The sequence below is a fragment of the Agelaius tricolor genome, unplaced genomic scaffold (assembly GCF_023055355.1).
Source record: "Agelaius tricolor isolate 1412-34295 unplaced genomic scaffold, bAgeTri1.0.p SCAF_2, whole genome shotgun sequence".
In the NCBI taxonomy this organism is placed as follows: Eukaryota; Metazoa; Chordata; class Aves; order Passeriformes; family Icteridae; genus Agelaius; species Agelaius tricolor.
Genome location: NW_027269262.1, coordinates 52550001 through 52570805, shown reverse-complemented (window position 1 = coordinate 52570805; position 20805 = coordinate 52550001). Strand labels below are relative to the sequence as shown.

Genomic DNA, 20805 nt, shown 5'->3' with positions numbered 1-20805 from the left:
TGAACCTGCCATTCCCAATTATATCTAAAAATAAAATATTTAAATTGGATTCCCAGAACCAACAACAGCAAAAACCAGGATAAAATTCCCATTTATCTCTGGAAAGTTGAGTTTAAATTATTTAGTTGACGTGACAGGGGTACAGTGTGGCAGAGATATGAACATAATACATTTCTGCAGGCCTATATCCAAGAGCCTTGATATTGTCTTCCATTCTATGTCTTATTCACAGAGTAAACCTGGTTTCATGCTCAGTATAGGGCTGCACATGTAATCTTTACAACTGTTTTTGAGAACTGATGATGTACTTTTATGGTGGTATTTACCATAAGTACCTCTAGTTCAGTGGTATTCACCTCAGCTAAATCTAGCCTATTGTTTACTAAGGTTTCTGCCCAATGTCACCTCATATCCTGTATAATATTATTTTGAAAATTATTTATCTTGCAGGAGAGACAGGAAAAATTTACTTTTTTATTTTCAGAATAAACCTATGAGTTTAAATATTGTATCCTGGATATATCCTAGTGGATAATGTTATTCTCTATGATAATGAACTTTGCTCTCCGCTTTGACATTTTTTAGCTTCTGGATTGCTGTGTTTATTGCTGACATCTCAACTGGTTATTTTTAATGTTAAATGGTTTAAGTTCATAATATTTCATCAAAATATTGTCTAGGCAGTGGGGCTGAGTCTAGTGAGACTTCTTGGAAGTGCTCTGCCCACCTGTTTCTCTCATCTGCCTCAGCTATGTGTATTTTTCCATTCTTGCTGATGCTTAGTCCATTTCTTCATTTTAATGTCCACGAATGGTTTTAATCACTTGGTAAGAAGCTCTATATACCTACTGTAACAGCATCATTTTCAGCTACTTGTTCTTTTAAATGTCTCAATTCACATTTTCTTGGATTTTTTTTTAGTCTGGAATCATCCTGTTTTCATCACAGTTATGTCTCAAAGTCTCTGTAATCTGAGAAATTCCCATTCCTTGAGCCATGTAGCTGAGTTTGGTTCCTACTTTTCAGGCTGTTTCTGAAAGAAAATTCAGGAAAGGAAAAGGAAATTTCAGTTAGTACTTGAAAAAAGAAAAAAACCACAGAACTAGTTTTTCTTCTGGTAAAATATTATTGCACTGAGAAAGGATATTCCATCTTATAGTCTAGGTTTGCATCTCCTTGTTTGATATTGCATTCAACCATAGCTATGGAAAACCTAGATTAAACTACGATGGTTTTGATTAACAGTTGGATTTCTTAATCACAAATTGGCATCCTTAGCACAGGCTTCACAGTTTGATCCAAAGAAACCATCCAGTTTTTGCAAAGTTTGTTTCTCCAGGTTTTCTGAGCACCAATAGTATTGTGCTGGTATTTGTGCTGGTACACAGACAGGCACATTGCTGTCAGTAATGAATTTCATCCAAGACCAAAATAACAATCTAATTAAAGACAACAATCAAGTTTCAGTGCTGTGTTCCCGACCTATACAACAATGTGTGACAAACCACTTTGTGAAGATGGTTTGTGTTCAGGGCACAGTTACACAGCAATAAGCATTCTTACTTGCTTAGCAATATTGGTACATAATCTGAACAACTGTAGGACCACTGAGAAGGTCAGGAATGCTCAGAGAGAACAATATGTTCTTAAAAAATGAAAAAAAATGGAAAAATCTGTTTGTGACTATATGCAGACAATATTTTTTCCAAAGATTTTCAGTTTTTTCTAGAATATATTTATGAAAAAGTCATATCACACAGAAAAATGCTGTCCCCTCTGAAATGTGAGTCTCCTTAGCAAACTGCACCAAGTAAAGGAAATACCAGTATAATTTGGTAACAGAAGCACAATAATGTATTTTGCCTAGAATTCCAGAAAACAAAAAAAAAGCAAACTGCTTGGGTTATCCAAAACAATTCAGCCTGAGGCAAACACCTGCCATGCACATTTTTAGATCAAATGTAAAAAGTTTGGCAAAATTGGAGGAGAATTTTCTTTTCAGATAAGCTTTTTCTTTTTGAGAATATTTGCCTATATTATTATCTACTATTTTCTGTCTGACCCAGAATCTGGCCATTTAAATGGATCAGACACTTTATATGTAAGTATGTATTCTAAATGCAAAATACATTTATATTATGAATAATTTTGTAAAATAAAATAACATTTTATTCATAGAGATTCTTCTCATTCTCAGGGGTAAAAGAGAAATATCTGTATTCAGATCAACTGAATTTCACTATTTAAAAACAGCTAAGAGGAGAAATAGGTTTGTAATCATAACCCAGTGTGATGTTAGCATGCCATCACTGACCAGAACTAGTAATTGAAGCAGCCCAAATGGTATGACTTGACTGAGAAAAAGCATAATGAGTGAGTTCCAGGTGCTGTTCACTTTGGGTTCTTAATAGGGCCATGTGCCATTTGGTGTTTAAACAAGTGGAAACCCCTAGCTTTGTGTTCACTGTCAAATATCTCTACAATCAGTGTTGTTCAAGTGCTATGCAGCTAGACTCTGTAATAAAGGACAAGGAGGTGAAAATTTTGGATTCCTGTCAGCCACCAGACAACAAAATTAAAAAATGTTCTGGTCTAAATAAGATGCAGTTACTTCTTTCTATTTGGGATTTTCTTTCAGTCTAACTGTTGTTTGCAATATAGAGAATCCAAATATAGTGGTAACATCAATAAACAAGGACCTAGAAACAATGCCACTGAGTGAATGAATAGGCTTTAAAAGGCCTGACCTTCAAATAGTATAATATACTTCTTAATCCATTTTGATTCCTTTTAATAAGAAATTACAGGCTAAAATATTAGCTTGATTTCATTCATATTACTGCAAGTCAAGTATGGATTAAATGAAGTATCTAGATTTATTATAACACAAAAGTTAAAGGTGAGAACAGATTAAGCTACCCAGAATCATAAGGTTCCTCTCTACTAGGACAGTAATATCAGGTAGTTCAGTCATCCTTCTTCCAGATTTATGCTGATATTATAGATGATATTAGTGCCAGGTGTAGAAAAGGAATCAAGTAATTATGGAGTCATATGGTGCCCTCTGCTGCGAGTCACACAGGGAGCCACAACACCAGAGGAATGAGAGTGAAGCCCAAAGCAGAAGGATGGCAGGGGCAACTCCTTGAGATCATTTACAGGCTGCCCTCCCCAGCAGCTCCCAAAGGTGTCACTCCAGCAAAGCCATTGGCTCACTGCTTCCTTGTTTTCAGGATGAGGACTGGGAGAACTCTGCTTGCTGCAAGAATCCTTCTGTCCATCTGTATCAGCTGCAGCCATGGCAGATTCAAGAAGACAAAAACAAGAATCCTGGGCTTTCCTTTCCTTTTGAATCCCCAAAACCTGGAGCTTGCTTGTCTTTCTATTTCCTTTTTCCTTCAGTCCTGCTCTCACAGAAAAGCAAACATCAAAACCAAAGAGAATTCCACATAAATATTTGGCTACTGTACCTATTCCTACACCTTGGCCACTGGAGATGGATATTGTTACTTCCTCTGCCAGCATTTGTCTCAATGAGCTCGGAATACTAAGAAAACCACATGGAAAAACAAAGGAGGAAGCAACAATGCCATGTATTTAACTCATGCATGTCATGCCTTTTTAAGGTCCTTTGTCTGACAAAAGATAAAAAAGATCAGGAAAAGCTAATAACTCTATGTCTGATATATGAGCAAGAACAGCATCTGCCAGAACAGTATTGCCTGTAGGGACAGGGAGATCATGACAAAGCCTATGAAATCTGCTTTTGGGTTAGAAGTGCTCTTTAGCTAAGTTACTTGAGGTTTTAATTTTTTTAATCACTCTCTCAGCTAGAGCTCTACTGTTGACTCAGGAATTCACTTGGCCCCTCCTAGGTTAGTGAGTTTATCAATTTATTCTACGATTGCAGGCCACATTATGTGATCAAGTTGTTACTTTCTCACAAACCTGTGTTTCTGACCACCTGCATAAATGTTATTTATGTTGCAATTAATATTGTAAAATAATAAATATTTGGATTTGGCTCCAATATGTTAAGCACAATAAAATATTTTTGAAATATGAGATGCATTTCAAAATGTGATACATAATAGCATCATCTAATATGGACTTGTAATTTTGGAATGAGAAACAATAGAAAAGGTTGTACTGGACAATAGCCAGTATAAACTGTCAATTTTCAATAAATATAGCAATTTTCATATAGTTAAACCTCAAAAATTTTGAATGTCTTTTAATTCTCTCAAGACAAGAAATCGGATCGCCTCCAAACTTGATAACCACCAATCCCTTTCGCTGTTTACTCTCAAATCCTTTCATATGCTCCCCCAGCCACCATTTTCCTTATCATATAGAAACACAATATATCTTGCAATTATTTTAACTTTTTACAAAGTTATGGTTTTGATAATCAAAAACTGGTTTTCTACTTAATTTGTTTTTCCACGTCTGAGGCAGGTTGTTTTATTAATATGTCCTAAGTTCTTATGTTTTGCCCCTCTCTCACTTGCATTCTTTTTTGAACTTCAGAGTGGTAACAGAAAAAATGAGATTTCAAAATAGTTAAAGTAACAGCAGACAGGCAGGAAGAGACAGATTTCAGGAAACAAAATCATTTTTAAAATAGGCAAGAAGAAACTCCAGTACTTAGAAAAGGTTCTTCAAACTGGAAAATGTACTATTTGGGTTCAGGTTTTGGCTGTGATTCAGGTTGTTGTTTACTTTTGGTTTTTTTTCATTGAGTTTGTTTACCTTCCTTCATGTTATTTTTAACATACACAGGCAGAACACAAAATATTATGTACAAGGATCTTCCTTAATATTTTACAGCCTCATTTAGAAAGATGCAGCATACTCAGAGCTTCCATGGAATCTAATGGGACTTATGGAAACCTGATATCTCCAAAAATCAGGCCATTAATTTTGAAAATGTGCATTAATTACTCTCTAGGCTGTAATAGCTCACTTGCTATTACTATAATCTACATTCTTTTGAAAAAGTGTATTTTTCACCTGGTATGCCACGCTTGCTCCTAAAGAGCAGTCATATCTTATAATGTAAAAGCTTCTTTATAACTGATCCAATTATTGACCTGTGGCATTGACCTTAATGAAATGTAATATTTCCAAAGGAATGGTACAATCCATTGTGTTAACCTGGTTGACAGGCATACTCTTGAAGGCCTCATGATAACAATAGCTATGGAATTTATCGAAATAATTAACTTGATGAAACACAAACCTGTGTATTTCCACTAAGCAATGAATTATGTGGTTTAAATGTCCATTTTCTAAATTACAGCTAGTCTATAGTATGCAGCAGCATTTGCAGAATTTGCCAAAACCCACAGCTGTTTTCAAAACCATTCTCTGTTGGTAGATTTTCAGACCTGTTTAAAACATTTTTGTTCTAGACTGAGACCCAGCACACAATATTTACATGTTCCAAATACTTGCAGTTAAAGGAAAAACTGATTCTAGTCTTAACTGTGTATTTTAACAATCACTACTGTTAACCAAAGGTGAAAGCCTTCAGGTAAGTACTCCCACTTGGAATCAGTTCACTTAGGATCCTTTGCACCGAATGTGATTCCTAGGATAAATGTTCTCTTTTCATTATGCCGATATAAAATCCTTTTTTTAAGTAGTGTCACTCTCAGCCACCGCATTTGGTGCAATTTAATGCTCTTAGATGCTTTCATGTCATGTGGTTATAGCTGGGTAGATTAATAGGAACTTCTATATGGAAATTTCTTTCCTGTTATTGTTCTCCCTGAGCAGTTGATGGCTAAGTTAATTCTCTTTAGTTTTGTCATGCACTAAAGCACACATTGCCAAGCTATGATAAGCTTTACACAGGAAAAAAAAAAAAGCCCTTGTGTCCATCAAAGTCTTAAACTTGTATTTTAAACTTTGGCCTGACCTGATGTGCCACTGCAAAAAGCTTCAAAAGATTATTTTTTTAAGAAAGGTTCAATATGTCCCGAGGCTATCGGTTTTGAGTTAAACTGGGTGAAGTAGAAATATTTTACTCATCAGCTTTGCAGTCACAGAGTTTGCCTCAGCTAGAACAAAACTGCTGAGGCATTTAGAGAAAATTAACCCCCCATCCTGGCAGCCAGATGTGACTGGTTTCTGATGAATGCACATGAGTGGGCTGAAAAACCAAGAGACTGTGAAATTCCTGTCAGGTCCGTACAGCGCAGAATGGGCTATTGACTGCTTTCTATATTTCCCTCCATCATTCTTCTTGAACGCTGCCATTAATTTCCTCTCCTGCTCTGACTTGGGAATTTAATTTTTTTTTTCCTGTTGGGGTGGTGGTTTTTTCCTCCTTCCTCCCCCCACCTCCCTTCTCGCCTGTCCCCCCCAGCCTGCCCCCTGTTGTTGCTGTATCCGTGGCCGTGGCGTTGGCACGGCTGGCGTGGCCATCCCAGCATCCCGGGGCGATGGAGCGGGGCCACGCTGGCCGAGTGGTGGGGCCTCTCCAGCGAGGCCTCTCCAGCCAGGCTGGGCTGGCGAGGATCCAGGCAGCCTCTCAGGAGAACGCTCAGAAAATATTAGCTGTGCAGGTAGGTGATTGCAGGGAAGTCGGAAAGATCATTCTGATCTAGATTGAAAAGCAAATGATGGGTAGTGTGATGAAGCATTAAAACCATATCCCATCAGAGTTTTATAAATTTTTAACCTCTTTAATAAACTGGAATTGCATGAAGGATGAATTCAGTAAGTTAGCACATATACCATGCATAGATTGAAAAAAGAGGGGGAGATTAGATTTATTTCTCACAAACCTTTGAGAAGATTATTATAAATACATTGAATATAAATATTTGAAACGCAGAGTGGCACTGCTATTGCTGCTCAGTTGTTTTAGAAGATGTTATTGTGTCCTGTTTTGTGCAAATATTATTTCCATGGTAAACACTATTGTCATTTTCACAGTACTCGTATTTAATATCTTTAGAAGAGGACTATTTTTAAGAAGTATTGCACTTTCCTAATTCAGTTATACAATAATTTTCCCTTATTTATAAAAAAAACCAACACTGTGCAGATATGAGATTTAAAAATGGTTTCCAACAATGTATGGTTTTTCGTTTTATGTCTTGTTCCCCAGATAAATATATTTATCAGGGAAAATAACTACTATACAGTATAGTTTAAATGTTTGTTGATTTTTGTCTCATGCTATGGTATCTTATTTATATTTCTGTAAAGCCACTCCTTTCAATCTATTCATAGGTAATGGCCATAACCAGATGGCATTTGTGAAGGATTTTTAAAAGACTTAAGTGAAATATTTCTTCAGACTTATTCCTTGCAAAAGAAGTTACATTGCTGGTGCAGCTTTGGTGCAGCAAATTCTTGCCATCTCTGTTGTCTAATTTTTAACGGTCAAGCTTTGTTGTGTGGAACAATTTCACTGCATTTTAATATTATGTAATTACACTTCACACTTATTATCCGATGAATTAAAGCAAAACCTAACTTGAATCAGTTCTAGAATTCCATTAAGTTGCATCAGCATGATGATCTGTTTTCAGTACCTCACTAAGAGGATTTATGTTTTAAAATTCCAAATTTCCATATTTGTTCTATGGAATCATATAAGTTGTGCTATGTATACTCTACTTATGTAAGAGATTTAGAAAATCCCAATCATATCATAATCAGAAATTCAATATAAATAATTAAGATAAAAATATAATCAGTTTTATACCTTAGCAATGAGTTTAATGGAATGGGTTTTCATGGAATTCTATGGAATTTTGGGATTGTTATATATGACAAAGGTTGCACTGACCTCTGTCCCAGTGAAACCATTTTTTTCATTCAAATTCCTCATTTAGCATTTGAAAAACTGGAAAAGCTTCCTTTTTTTGGGGCGGGGGGGATTTCTCAGATGATTTCTGTTCTCTCCTGTGTATGTAGGAGAGCAGAGGTGATCTGTGGGCATCCCAAAGCTCATGAACAAAAGGGGTGACATAGAAGCCACAGGTAGCAGATGGTTTCCTCACACAAAAATCTCAGCATTAGCCTAATGTTCTGCAATATTTTAATAGCTGTACTGCAAACCTCATCTGCACTGGAACTCCTGTGCCAACAGCCAGTCCTTCCAACAATGGGTGAGTGTGGCAGAAAACCTCCACCTTAGCACACATTTTTCCGTGCATGCTGTCCCTGCTGAGAACCCCTGTCAGCAAATCTTGTCACCCTGAGTAACTCAACCAGCTGGAAACAGGCCTAAACTAACATTTGGGGTGTAAGACCCAGCACCACTTGGGGGTGTTCAGACCTGAGTAGCTCAGAGCTACCAGTGACAATGTCTTGTTCAGTGTGGAAAGCATTCTGTTCCCTCTCTGCTTCCATTATCCCTTACATAGTTTTCTGATAATTCTGATCGTTTTCTGGTATTCTGACATCCTTGCTATATTTTTACATGGTTTGACTGATGCTAACTTAAAATAATGAACAAAGAAAAAATATACAATTTAACTGTAGTAGTTCATCTAAGAGCAATTCCCACGGTGTGTAGAAGAAAGCACTTCCCTTCAGGAGTGTCCTGGTTTCATATTTTGCAGGTCTTGGAAGGTGCTTAATTATATATGGACTGGTGTCTTTGTAGATCTGTGCTATTGTCAGATCCCTCTATACTTCTGCAATTAAGTTCTCTTATTGATGACATAAACATAGCGGCACTCACATCCAAAATAAAATCTGACAGTTATTCTTCTCTATTCTTTCTTTTCTCTCAGCCAGAAATATCCCAAGCTTATTGCTCCTAGTGACCCTCCTACATTAAAGTATGAGGATGAGAACACACTGCACTGAGAAGTGTGGGGCAAAACAGCAAATCCTGCTCATCAGAGCTTCTGTCCCAGCATTTTCTTGACCAGAGCACTCAGAAGCAGGTGAATGGCAGAGGAAGAGTGCATTAGGGGAGGCAGTAGATACAGTACATTGGCTGCCTAAGTGTTTTCTAATATTTTACAGAAGCCGTGACCTGGGTGAGATCCAAAAAGAGACTTAAAAGTAGATAATGGAGGAGGTTTTGGCCTTTTCACCAGGTGCTTTTTAACTACCAACACCCTTCAGTTATACCCAGCAGCAGAGTTTTGGGTGAACTGGGATGTGAAAATGAAGAGCTGCCTCAGAATAAAGACAGATTTGATCAGAGGTTTCATCATTACTTGTCAGCACTAGTATTGTTTAGTAACATGAAAAGATTAAAACAAACAAACAAACAAACAATTTTAATTAATTTCAATCAGACTTTTAAATACATTTTCCTGGGTTTTACAATGTTCTTTTTAGCCATTTTGCTTTTTCAATATTTCATATTTGCATTGGGAACAGGAATAATTAGATTATTACCTAGTGTCTGTATGTTTTCTGAATGCATTCCTGGTAGAAAAGGAAATTTTGACATTAATCATTTAAATTGGGACCTTAAAAGGGATAACATATTCTTTCATGTTAATAGCAAAGAATAAATATGTTTGCAATCAAATCAATTGCTAGAACAGAGAACAATAACTGAAATTAATTATACTTCCAATTTTGGTTCTTTATCTATTTCATTTTTCTTTAGAGCAAAGTGCAGGGCTTTTCTTGAGTGAGACTATTACATCTTGTGATACTCTACCTTTTTTCAAAATTTCTTAATTTTTTAAAAAATTCTTTACTGCCTCTGATTGCGACCAGTAGCAGAATTTGAGAGATTACTGTCTGGAGATATTTTTATATTTGAGAGACTTCACTAGAAATGCCTTAGAAGCACTGCTCTTTTTATTCTGTGACATTTACATACATGCACAACAGCCCTGAAAAGAGACTTTTTTTTTATTGTGGTAGTCAAAGAAAGTTCTGTGTGCTCCAATATGGATGTACTTTTTACCATCACTGTCAGCACAGTCTATGGTTTGCTGGAGCCTTCAAAAATCCTTCAACAATTACTAAACAGATTTTTAGTCCAGCAGAAAGTAATAGAAGCAATTTCTTTAATTTTGAAAAAACCCTGAAAATCTCTAAAACCTTTTGTACCTAGTGTGCAGGCAAGGTATTTATTATGTTAATTACTTCTGCTTTTCCAATAATGCTTTGGAGTTTCAGTAACTTGGCTCTTGAGTAAGTTCAATTAACTATCTAATTGCAAAAATGATATATGATGGCACATGTTGCTTTAGTTGGGACTGTGCCTGAGCTTTAATCCTGATGATCTTCAATGTAGACCATCCTTTTAGGTGATTTATCTTGACTATAGTTATATCAGAATCATTTTGGGGGTCAAAGTGCTACAGCAAAAGATTACATCATTGCTATTCTCATTGTAACTTTAAAGGATTTCACACGTAACTTCTCTGATGGTGGCAAGATAAAGGTACCTTTTAAATAAATGCAAGATTATTGGTTTAATTTTTAATGGATCAGCAGCTTTGATAACCATTCACACCAGCACAAAGTGATACAAAAGTAGATCATCAGGATTTAGAGTTTAGAAATCCCTCAGATGGCAGCAGCTTTATTCATTTTCATCAGGTGGACATAGCTACATAAGGCACCAATCAACTCAAAGTCTATCACTCTGATTGCAGTTTGCTGTGGTTATTTATATACTTTCTGCAGTTTTACTCAGTTTTACTGCCTGATAAGACTGAAATCTTTAAAACTTTTGGGCAAAGCTTTTGGAGTTCAAAATAACCCCACTGTACTGAACTACATCAGTTTACACCAGAAGAGTTGTGGTGTTTAGCCTTTATTTGAGCAATTTTGCAGAGGCCACCAGAGAAAGAAGTGACTCTTCTTTATTAAGGCTTTGAATTTTTGTTGAATCTGCCACAGGCACCTCAGTGGATACTAATTCTTAATGGAGGATACTAATTCTTCATGGAGGAAATATCTTACTGACTGTGCAGAACCGTGTTTTCATGGCACCCTGTTCTACCTCCTTCCAAGAAATTCAGTGCAGTTCCACTAAGGCCAGGAACAGCTGAAACCCTGCGTGCTACAGGCAGCTTTACCCTTTTGCTCTCTGGAAACCACACATTCTGAACTTGCTTCTTAGCTGTCAGGTGGTAGCCAGTTTAAGCACATCTTTTGTTCTTTAACTTATTACCACAGGTGTGTTATGGTGTCCCTCAGGGCTGACGCTCTTCAAAAGCTGTACGCCTTGTCTTTTATTTTTCTTTGTTATGGGTTGAGTTATCACCATTTATGCTGATTGCACTCAGTTGTGTCTTTTTTCCTGCTGATTTCACTTTAGCAGTCTTGCTGTTTCTGTCTTGTCTTGGAGACATATGGGGTTGGATGACAGATAATGTTTCTTAAGGGGACAGGGCTGCACACCTTTTAATTAGTTCTAAGCTTTTGTGTTTAGTCACATTTATCCATACTAACCATTTAAAATGTTGAAGTTACATTTTTCTGGGTTTATTATTCATTTATAAATTATTTATTTTGTACAGTGCAGGGGAATTGAGACAAGCTATTTTTGCTTGTGTTCTTGGGGGTTATTCTTATGAGATGAAAAATGTGTTAGTAAATCATGCTCTAAAGAAACATGGAAATCAGCATCCAGTGTATAGTTCCTATAAGTACATGGTTATCTTCTCAAATGTTTATGAATTTTGCATAATTGCACCTGGAATTCTTCAAAATCTCACTTTTTTTTTTTTGTTTTAATTCTTAAAGCAATTATTTTCTCTATATTTTTCTATATTTAGTTGATGACCCTGACAAACATTCACCAAAATCTTTGAATTTACATATTGTGTAGGTTTAGTGGCAAATACAGCTGCCATGGCATGGACACTAAAAGTTCATGACCATTTATTTTGTTGCTGCATGATGAAAGTGACCTTTCCAGTGAGAGAATGGAAAGCAGTCTCAAAATAAGCCAAACTCATAGAAGAAATTAGAACTTGCTTGATTTCTTTGCCTCATTTTCATGGTCTGTGATTTTGCTTATCACATGGCAAAATTCCAATATCTTTATTCTGACATAATTTCCTTCACCATTTTTTAAGTGAAATGTACATGCAATTTGGCACAACTCAGCTCCATTTAGGTTTTTACGCCACTTATGCTTTAATGCACCAAGCTTCTTAAGCTTCTCATAAACCCAATATTTTGCAAGGCTTTATACCTAAAGGCTTATATAACCAAAAACATTTCCTGGCATGCATAGAAACACCAAATTATTTCAATTTTTCTATGGCTTCACTTAAAAGTTTTACTGTAAGAAGTCAATATGGTATGAGTCAGGGAGTTCAGATATGTGGTTACCACCTAAAAGCCCTAGTGTGTTATAGGAAGACAAACAGTTCTCCTAATTCCTTGCTAATGATGGAGACTAGAAAATGCCCTCTTCAAAGAAAAAAATGAATTTCATGTTTTCAAGATTAACCCAATCAGTTTTGTTTGGAGATGAATCATTTAGTTTATTTGCAGGTGTACATTTTCAACATAGAATATTTGTGTACTAAAGTATTTTTGTGTAGTGCAAGTTGTGACCTTGTAGAAAATGAAAGGATGACAGCTAATCTAAAACATTTATTTTTAAATTTATTTTAAAAGAAAAATTCCTAACAGCTACATTTTTTCACTATTCAGCACTACTTCCTGGAACTGAGCTTTGTATATTACCAGAATAGACATAAGTGTCTACCTTCTTACACTTGCTAACATGTACACACAGACATGTCTTAATAATTTAAAATGTGCTGACTAATAGAAAAGTACAGATTTTTTTTCAATAGCAAAACATAAATTTACAGAATTAAGACTTTATTAAATATAACTAGATATCTGACTTTAAAGGATGATGAAATTACAAGAAAAACTTCCTTTTTCATTCAACAAAAATTTATTCTCCCCCTAAAGAGATTTCTAATCCAGAAATTCTGTCTATGAATTCTTGTTCTTTCCACCTGTGGGCCAGATAACTGAAATTTGTGGGTCAAACACTCAAAACTCTAGTCAAATCTGAGGAACTGGCAGGCATGATCTCTCTGCTATTCTTACTGTCAGCAGGACTGCTCAAGCCAGTAGATCTTAAAAGACAAAAAGAGAGGAACCACATGACTTCCAGATTTTTAAAAAGTGATCCCCTGAGTCATGTCACTGCTACAGCAGTCTTTAAGCCTCAGATTATCCTCTGTGCTCCCTGACTGAGAGACTCAGAATTTCAAGCTCAATGGAATAAAAATGTGCTGGAACACTGATGATGAATTGAGAAGTTTTCCAAAAAATGTTCACATTGTCTTCTTGATGCCCTTTCCAGAATCTGAAAAAATTGGATTTCTATTTCTTGAAGTAGCATAAATTATACTTTTTTACTTAAGTAACTAAAATCTGTGTTGAAATGTTTACATAACATAATCTGAATAAAGTTTATATCAATAATTGCAGTGCTAACATTTCTAAATTGAATACTGAGTTTTTGCAATCTTAATCATTTTCTTGAAAGTTTTTCTTTAAACTCTCAAATCTCCAAGAATATAAACCATTATATTGACTCTTGCCTTGATCATCAGCAGAGTTAGTGACAATAAACTTAATCTGCCACTTTAACTAATGGAGTAAATGCCAACTGTTGTAGACTGCTTTATGTGTCCCATTCATTAATTCACTGCTCAACTTTTTGTCTAATCAAAGTCCCTCCAGCTCACAGCACTGCTTTTCCCAAACCATGTTGGGAAAATGAAGTTCCTGTGCTTCATCTCATCCCAGATTATTTTTTAATCTCTTTCCTGCACCTGACTCATTCCCAGACTGCTGGCCCAGCCATTTCTGCTCTCCCTTCATGCTTCCTTTCTAGACCTAGCCTCTGGCACTGCCGATTTCCGTTTTCCTCTGTTCCCTTGTTGCTCTTTCAAGTCCCAGCCTACATCTTTTTTTCCCAAACAATGGTTGCCTTCTTCCACCTCTCAACCCCTGAGACCTGCCAGTTCCAGGCTTTACCCTGATCTGACGGACCACTGACAGCTTTCCTCCTCTGCAGCTCAATTCCATAACCTCATAAACCTTCTTTAAATCTAGCTGTTGCTCCATTTTGGCTCTTTCTCAGTCACATTCAAATCAAACCATTTCCTCCTCCTCCAGCACCTCCAGGGCAAAATGAGAGCACAGGCAAGACACCTCTAGCCTAAAGCCCCTAGACCCAGCTCAAACCACAGCAGTCCTGAGATACTACTGCAGGAGAAGCATTACCTCTTATCAGGCTCAAGTTTGTAAAATGTGGGTTTCAGAGCTACTGAGCTTGAGTTTTCATTTAGTAATCATGGGCAAACTGTGTTTTCAGAGCTCAAGGACAAAGTTTTTGATATTTTGTAATTTAAAAAAAAGAGAAAGAAAAAAAGAAGGCATTAGAATGGATATTATAACAGCAAATCTTGACAACTTTCACAACATGTAATTCTCCCAGCCCTACCTTCAGTTCAGGTGGAGTCCTTCCTATTAAAGGAAAATTCGTTGGAGTGATTCAAAGACCAGCATTTCAAAATCCAGAAATAAATAGCTCAAGGTCTCCCTAGCAAATGGGATAGGTATCCTTGAACGTCTGTGCAGAGCTTAGCTGTCTTGCTTTGAGTAGGTGTGTTACGGCTATCTGGGACACTATGGGAGAGCTGATACAAGATCAAAATGTCTCAAAGTATTTTATTACAGTTCTGTGAAAAGTTTAAGGCTAAGTTATAAGTAACACTGAGGTTTATGATGAGGCTTCTGTAGCTCATGAATCTCTCTTTTGAGACCTTGGCCAAATAGGACAACCTCTCAAAGATCAATAATTTTGTTCGCAAAATTCACTTCTCAATTAAAACCACAGTGGTTTCCCATGTACTTTCTCCTTCAAAACACCTGTGGTTGTTTTGATTGACGAGAAAATGCAACAATGATTCAACAAGTAAGATGGTTATTCAGTTGTTTAGAAAATGAAGCAACATTTCATGGTTTTGCTTCTCCAGCAATTGACAGAAACTTTCAGTGTATAATTAAGAAAAGTTAAATAAAGCCCATTTGTAGGAAGACAAGATTAAGAATAGGATTTGTGGAGTTATTCTGTTGCCAAATGAGCAACTGCTTAGCTCTGGTTTTATAAGTAAAAACTACAGAATTTAATTTCTTTATCCAGTACAGTGAGTAAAGGCTCAGAGAAATGACATTTTAAATTAATGATTCAACCTTACAACATCACTTTGGGTTATTTGAAGTTTAGTAACCTCCTTCTACCCATTTTAAACATATATCAAAACATGGGTTTAATGATAAACTGTTTACATGTTGAAAGCTCCTTCTTGGCAGCTCTTCTGTTTTTGTCGTCACCTGAATTAATTATAGCAGCTCAGAACATCTCTAGCAAACATGATGATATATCATAGATTATAAACTCATCTACTGAATTCTTAACTATGGTTGAAAAGTAGATTATTTTGTTTAAAGGCAGCAGTTAAAAAATTTAGACATTTAATTTAATTATCCTCTCCCAGAAGTATAAGAAGAAATCAGAATCCTAGAGTGAATAGCATTATACTTGCAGAAGAAAACTTACAGAACCATTTTTGCTTCAAACTCAATAATTTTGCTTATAATCACTAACTATGTTTTTGTTTTACAGAACCAGTATGATTTGGAAAAAGAATAAAATTGCTTTTAAAGTGCAAAAATAATTATGAACCACTTGAAATGTAATGTCTGTATTTTATTTCTCATCAGAATTCATTAGTGTGTAACATCAATAATTTAGCCCATCATTTGCCAACACTGACTTGGCTCAGTAGTTCAATCATGTAACCCTGTAAACTCACTTTCCATTAAAATGAATGTTGCTGACAAAGGATAACTAAAGAGATACTTCATTTATTAGCTAAAGAGATACTTCATTTATCAACATTTTTAAATTAGAAGTTTGGGACCACAGACACTTAGCTGGATAAATTATTCAAAGGGATCTTTGCATTAGGCCTAAAGATGTTTAAAGAATCAAATACAATGTTATCCAGAATTATAACAGCCTTTCATTTATGTAACATGTAATTCACAGTATAATATTCCAGAAACCAACAGAGCCACCTGCAGAGAATCAAATGACCTACCGGTACGAAATACTGTCTGTCATGTGCAAAATTATCAAATGTGTAATATCCCATCTTTTGATTGACTCAATCAAGCATTTCACATGGAAAATTCCTTACAAGAAACTTCTTGAAATCGACAATATCATCTTCCCAAGCTGCATTTGAGGAATTAGACGATTTACATTATTTTACTATGAGCACTTTAAATCCAGTAACTATCTTTTCCAAACGTATTCTTTAAAAATATTCAGGATTCAGATGCGATGCCTCAGCTTGTTGCTTCTCTGGCCTTTTTCCTTGCTGTCTATTCTCTTACCAGAATACTGGATTCTTTTTCTAAACTTCAGTCCTTTCTTGTTTTTTGGTTTGTTTTTTTTCTTTTTCTTTTTTTTCTTTTGGTTTTTTTTTTGTTTGTTTGTTTGTTTTGTTTTGTTATCATAATGCAACTTGGATGCAAACATTTGTTTCTTTCCTTTTTTTTTTATTAAATAGGTACCTGTAGCATGAGAGAACAGAATTATGAATTAAATAAAATCCTCTCATATTATATCTTTTGCTTATGCCTGGGAAGATAGATCTGGAAACCAAATCCTTCCTAAGAATAAATCAGTAAACATCTGTCAGAGGAGCGACATAACATGACTGTCATCTGACTGTGTACTCTGGAGGGCTGCTGCTAGCACTGCAGAAGGAACCAATTAAGGACAGAAGCAGAAAGCAAATAAAAATGTTACTGTATCAGTTGGGTCAAACTAACACATTGCTGTACTCTTTACTATCTACCTAAATTGAATGTATATGGTTTCTCTATAATTATTCCCATCCTTACTCTTTTCTCAAACTTTGTGCTGGAGACACAAAGACCACTACTCCTTTAAGTGATGTTCCATGTAAATTCTGTTGCAATCTTTGTGCTCACAAGTGTTATAAATATGTTTTTGTAGTACTCCAGGCTGAGTAGTGTGGGATCAAATTTAGATCCTTGCTTTCAAGTGCTCTCCTAAGAAGTGTTTTTTCCAAATTGAGTCGTATATTCTTCTGAGCCCAAGCACTGTGGGGAGCTGAGCATGCATGTGGTAACAGAGCAGAAATGTGATTTTTGAAACAATTTAGAAGTTGCTGCTATCAGCTGATTCAGGGGTCTGAGGAGCTTTGCACAAGGAAATCTCTTGAAATTTTTCTCTGTTTTGTGAGGTGAGAGTGGGTTGGAAAGAACTACACCTCAGAGAACTACTAATTTGTAAAGGATGATTTTGAAAAAATTAAAACAGAAGCATTTTTCTTCCAGTAGTACTGTATTTCTCATTCTATAATATTCAGTATTGCTACATGGATATGCAGTCACTATAGTATCATCACTTAACATCAGTTTTGCCACATCTGCTGGCACTGGAGCAGTAACCGGAGAGCTGTAGACTCAGGAAAACAGTTTCTTTCTTGCACTTAACTCCTCCAAAACTGTGATGGTCACAGCAGTTTCATGAATCATGTTAACATGCCAGCTTGCCACAGCTGTCATGGATCCCTCTGAAGCAACCTTTGCAGTTTTCTGACCCCCCTATATGTTGGAGCAACTGCTGTCTTGGACAGTAATGTCCTTGGACACATGATGGAGAGAAAACAGAGCAATCCCCTCCATGACCTTCCCCTTCCTGTGACACTCCTTAGCCTTCAGAAGTAAAAGCTGTCTTTAGGGCTGCTCAATCCTACAGAGAATTTAATATCTATTTTCAGAGATTCTGAATGAATTTTTCATTCTAGGTTAATGCAAAGCTTCTCTTTTTTGAGTTTCCATGTGTGCTACAAGGACAAGAGGAGAAATACATGACACTGTGGAAACTCAGAAGCGTGATCTTGGGATTACAGGGAGGCATTCTGAAATTTAGGAATATTTACTGAGCAAGGGGTATTCTGAAAAAAATGCCTTCAGTCTGATCTCATCTGTCTGGTCTGGTGTAGGAAAATGTTAGGAAGAAATATTGCATGTGTTTATTCTGCCCTTATACTCTTCTGTACCTGACCTCCCATCATGACTGTTGCTAGGTGGGTTAGATGGACCACTGGCTGGACTCCACATTACAGTGTCCGTGTAATGCTGTTATGATTGCTGGTTTTTTAGGCAATATATAATTCTTCCAATTTTATATTCACATTTTATTTCTCTATGATTATTCCTATGGGGGGTTTGCACAGTTTTCTGGTTATCTTGTTGATTTACTATATCTTCCCATATTTCAGATATTCCTCATCTTCAAGCAAAAGATGGTTTAGAGCACTTAATCCTTTTTCACCCTCAGGCAGCACATTAAATTATTTACTTCTGAGGAACTCTTTTCTAAGTAAATTTTAACTGTAGTTAAAATTTATATAAGAGAACCAGTTTGCATCACTAAATAGGATTTGTAACTGTATCTGTACCACTTCTATAAAGAAGCTGATTCTCCGGGAGCTCATTTTACAATACTTCCAAGTTACAATACTCATCAAACATTATTATTTTGCACATCTAAACTAAAATGCTTGAGGATAAGACTTAGGGGAATTTGAGATTCAAGTGCTTTTTGGGCAGTTGCTATTTGATTATGGGCATGATGTTTCAAGAAAGGAATTTACGTGGCCAAAGTTCATTCCTTGTTCTCCTCTTCTTTTCCCCCTCCAGCAAATGAGTCCTTCTCAGCCTCCAAAAAGGAGCATCATTACAAAATTAGTTTCATATGGAAAAGAATGAAGTTACTCACTTGTTTTAAAGTTTTGCAATCTGGATCAAATATCCTCAGGTTGTACCTTGCTATTCCTGCAAGATGTTAGGTAGAACAGCTGACAAATGAAAAGTCAGTAAGCACTACTAGGGACTGGGGTGCTGATTTTCACAGTTTATTTGTTTTAAACCCATTAGTTTCATTACAATTACACCTAATTTAGGTTTGTGTGAAAATCAAGCATTAAGATCACCTTTTATTTTTATTCTTTATTTCTTATGATTTGAGAGCTATTAGCATATGATACCATCAAACTAATGGAGCAAATTGAAGATAAGTGACCATATTTAATGTCATTGTATATTTAAAATAAATGTTTGTGGTTTCTAAATTTAAATTTTATTTTTCATTGAAAGACTAATAAAACATAAGATTGTCCTAAACTTAATTAACTTAGTACATTGTAAAATGTAGGCTTCCTTCTTTCTTTCTTGCAAGTTTAACTCTTTAGGGAAAGAATTGGAAATTTTTCCATAACCCAAGGCTTGTAAACGCTTGATCTAAATGGCAACCAGAATAAAATCAAGCACTTCCTCAATAACAGCTATACTGAGAATCAAATTACTCCCACTGAAGTCTACTGCTTAATTTGAAATTTCATTTTACATTATTGTAATCCATTTATTTAAATCATTTGTGGAAATGAGATCAGAAGTAAAATGTATAGGTTGTTGTTGTAGGGTATTTTGGTTTTGTGGTTTGGGATTTTTTATTTCAGGATTGACAGAACACAATCACAGATCCCAGTTTTCACGTAATGGGAATCCAAATGCCTGCTCAAACTTGGTCCTACACATATGTATCAGTATCATTTTTCCAATGAGCCAGCACATAACATTTTCTTTTAAGACAATATAATCTTAATGTTTTATTTAATCTATTTTGAAATCAAATCAGTCTCATTAACAAACTATCATTTGTTGATTAGTTTTCCGTCTTGTAAATTTTAGTTATTAAAAATGACATTCGGCTACAATATATGTTAATATTACTTTTATTTTATTATTAAAAGACAGTGGTAGATATGTCCTACTCAGGCCAATGTCTATCCTTAGAAGAGGACACCAGCTGCTACAATCTGTGCAGTGCTTTGTGCATGGCCCTTCTTCATGCAGCCAGGTTCTAAAGAGGAACAGGATAGAAATGTGCACATATTTAGCATTTTGTATTGATTGAATTGAAATTCCTCCCTGCTCAACCCACAGAATTTATATTTGTGCTTCTGAGCCTACCTCTATAAAGAATCTCTAGACACTGAAGTCCAACTCTCTAAATCGTACCGTTAAGGTCAGAACTTAATATTTAACTGTTTTGATAATAAAAAAAAAGAGGAAGAACATAAGTGGTATCTCATGAACTCACCTTTGTGGCTGGCTGATAAGCAAAACTATTCTGAATGGTTTTCCAATCCTGGGAAATTTTTGGGGGTATTTTTGAGAATGCAAGACTCATCTAAGTACGTTCAATCCTCACAGAGACATACAACTTGTTTTAGCTTTTGGTCATTAAAATATGAGTAAGCAACAAGAAATTAATAAAGAGTAGATAAGGCTAACACAAAAAATTACATTGAGAAAAGCCAGTTATGCATTCCTTTACTTCAGTGTAGAAATTATAGGTGTTTTCCTAAACAACCCCATTTTTAAGGTAAGAACAGCACTGGGTTCATACCATAAAATGAGATAGGGAAGTGATATAGGGAAGATTTATCCATTCAAACTTCTGAGAATTTGGGAAATAGCCAGAGACTTAACAAGTGACCTTGGACCTGGTGATTTCACCTGAGGAGGCCTCCCTATGATTTCCTTACAGCACAGTCTTTTCTTGCAGAAATAATCTCTTACATGGTAAGGTCTAGCTGGGAGTGGTGGACAAACAAAAGTGGCTTTTAGAGCTGGTGCTAATCCTTCTCAGCATCTGTCTGCTGTGGTTGTTGCTTGATTCCATCATCATAAATAGTTTGAATC

At 35.9% G+C, this 20805-nt stretch overlaps 1 long non-coding RNA gene across 1 annotated transcript in view; it reads left to right on the top strand.

The window, feature by feature from the left end:
- LOC139585841 (uncharacterized) overlaps nt 1–20805 on the top strand; it is a 145280-nt gene that overhangs the window by 123011 nt on the left and 1464 nt on the right. The gene's annotated exons all lie outside the window — the stretch shown is intronic.